The sequence below is a fragment of the Triticum urartu genome, chromosome 4A (genome assembly GCF_056163025.1).
Source record: "Triticum urartu cultivar PI428250 chromosome 4A, HENAU_Tu73, whole genome shotgun sequence".
Classification (NCBI taxonomy): domain Eukaryota; kingdom Viridiplantae; phylum Streptophyta; class Magnoliopsida; order Poales; family Poaceae; genus Triticum; species Triticum urartu.
This window is the reverse complement of record NC_141876.1, coordinates 342,066,387-342,069,731: the sequence shown is the minus strand read 5'-3', so window position 1 is coordinate 342,069,731 and position 3,345 is coordinate 342,066,387.

The following is a 3,345-nucleotide window of genomic DNA, read 5'->3' as shown; positions in this document are numbered from 1 at the left end:
AACTAGTGCACCTATACAATTTACCTTTGTATTGGGTGTGTTAGGGACACAAGAGACTCTTTGTTATTTGGTTTCAGGGTTGCTTGAGAGAGACCATCTTCATCCTACGCCTCCTATGGATTGATAAACCTTAGGTCATCCACTTGAGGGAAATTTGCTACAACAACGTCTACAACAAGAAGGTTGTGTAGTAGACATCAACACTCTCCCCTCTCGTTGCTATGCATCTCCTAGATATATCTTGCGTGATCGTAGGAATTTTTTTGAAATACTGCGTTCCCCAAAGTGGCATCCGAGCCAGGTCTATGCATAGATGTTATATGCACGAGTAGAACACAAAGAGTTGTGGGCGATAATAGTCATACTGCTTACCACCAACGTCTTACTTTGATTCGGCGGTAATGTTGGATGAAGCGGCCCGGACCAACATTACATGACCGCGTTCATGAGACTGGTTCTACCGACGTGCTTCGCACACAGGTGGCTGGCGGGTGTCAGTTTCTCCAACTCAAGTTGAATCGAGTTTGACTACGGCCGGTCCTTGTTGAATGTTAAAACAACACACTTGACGAAAAATCGTTGTGGTTTTGATGCATAGGTTAGAATGGTTCTTGCTAGAAGCCCGTAGCAGCCATGTAAAACTTGCAAAAACAAAGTAAAGGACGTCTAACTTGTTTTTGCAGGGCATGTTGTGATGTGATATGGTCAAGACGTGATGATATATAAATTGTTGTATGAGACGATCATGTTTTGTAAAAGTTATCGGCAACTGCCAGGAGCCTTATGGTTGTTGCTTTATTGTATGAAATGCAATCGCCATGTAATTGCTTTACTTTATCACTAAGCGATAGCAATAGTCGTAGAAGCAATAGTTGGCGAGACGACAACGATGCTACGATGGAGATCAAGGTGTCAAGCCGGTGACGATGGAGATCATAGCGGTGCTTTGGAGATGGAGATCAAAGGCACAAGATGATGATGGCCATATCATGTCACATATTTTGATTCCATGTGATGTTTATCCTTTATGCATCTTATTTTGCTTAGTACGACAATAGCATTATAAGATGATCCATCACTAAATTTCAAGGTACAAGTGTTCTCCCTGAGTATGCACCGTTGCTACAGTTCGTCGTGCCAAGACACCACGTGATGATCGGGTGTGATAAGCTCTACATTCACATACAACGGGTGCAAGACAGATTTGCACAAGCAGAATACAAGGGTTAAACTTGACGAGCCTAGCATATGCATATATGGCCTCAGAACCCTAAGACCGAAAGGTAGAGCGTGAATCATATAGTAGATATGATCAACATAGTGATGTTCACCATTGAAAACTACTCCATCTCACATGATGATCGGACATGGTTTAGTTGATATGGATCACGTGATCATTTAGATGACTAGAGGGATGTCTATCTAAGTGGGATTTCTTAATTAATGTGATTAACTAAACTTTAATTTATCATGAACTTAGTACCTGATAGTATTTGCATGTCTATGTTGTTGTAGATCAATGGCCCGTGCTACCGTTCCCTTGAATTTTAATGCGTTCCTAGAGAAAGCTAAGTTGAAAGATGATGGTAGCAACTACACAGACTGGGTCCATAACTTGAGGATTATCCTCATTGCTGCACAGAAGAATTACATCCTGGAAGCACCACTAGGTGCAAGACCCGCTGCAGGAGCAACTCCAGATGTTATGAACGTTTGGCAAAGCAAAGATGATGAATACTCGATAGTTCAGTGTGCCATGCTTTACGGCTTAGAATCGGGACTTCAACGACGTTTTCAACTTCATGGAGCATATGAGATGTTCCAGGAGTGGAAGTTAATATTTCAAGCAAATGCCCAAATTGAGAGATATTAAGTCTCCAATAAGTTCTATTGCTGCAAGATGGAGGAGAATAGTTCTGTCGGTGAACATATACTCAGAATGTCTGGGTACCACAACCACTTGACTCAACTGGGAGTTAATCTTCCTGATGATAGTCTCATTGACAAAGTTGTCCAATCACTGCCACCAAGCTACAAAAGCTTCGTGATGAACTATAATATGCAAGGGATGGATAAGACAATTCCCGAGCTCTTCGCAATGCTAAAGGCTGCAGAGGTAGAAATCAAGAAGGAGCATCAAGTGTTGATGGTCAACAAGACCACTAGTTTCAAGAAGAAGGGCAAAGGGGAGAAGGGGAACTTCAAGAAGAACGGCAAGCAAGTTGCTGCTCAAGTGAAGAAGCCCAAGTCTGGACCTAAGCCTGAGACCGAGTGCTTCTACTGCAAAGGGACTGGTCACTGGAAGCAGAACTTCCCCAAGTATTTGGCGGATAAGAAGGATGGCAAAGTGAAAGGTATATTTGATATACATGTTATTGATGTGTACCTTACTAATGCTCGTAGTAGCCCCTGGGTATTTGATACTGGTTCTATTGTTCATATTTGCAACTCGAAACAGGGGCTACGGATTAAATGAAGATTGGGTAAGGACGAGGTGATGATGCGCGTGGGAAATGGTTCCAAAGTCGATGTGATCGCCGTCAGCACGCTACCTCTACATCTACCTTCGGGATTAGTATTAGACCTAAATAATTGTTATTTGGTGCCAGCGTTAAGCATGAACATTATATCTGGATCTTGTTTGATGCGAGACGGTTATTCATTTAAATCAGAGAATAATGGTTGTTCTATTTATATGAGTAATATCTTTTATGGTCATGCACCCTTGATGAGTGGTCTATTTTTATTGAATCTTGGTTGTAGTGATACACATATTCATAATATTGAAGCCAAACATGCAAGGTTAATAATGATAGTGCAACTTATTTGTGGCACTGCCGTTTAGGTCATATTGGTGTAAAGCGCATGAAGAAACTCCATGCTGATGGGCTTTTGGAATCACTTGATTATGAATCACTTGATGCTTGCGGACCATGCCTTATGGGCAAGATGACTAAGACTCCATTCTCTGGAACAATGGAGCGAGCAACTGACTTATTGGAAATAACACATACTGATGTGTGCGATCCGATGAGTGTTGAGGCTTGCGGCAGGTATCATTATTTTCCGACCTTTACAGATGATTTGAGTAGATCTGGGTATATCTACTTGATGAAACATAAGTCTGAAACATTTGAAAAGTTCAAAGAATTTCAGAGTGAAGTGTAAAATCATCGTAACAAGAAAATAAAGTTTATACGATCTAATCGTGGAGGTGAATATTTGAGTTATGAGTTTGGTCTTCATTTGAAACAATGTGGAATAGTTTCACAACTCACGCCACCTGGAACACCATAGCATAATGGTGTGTCAGAACGTCGTAACCATACTTTATTAGATATGGTG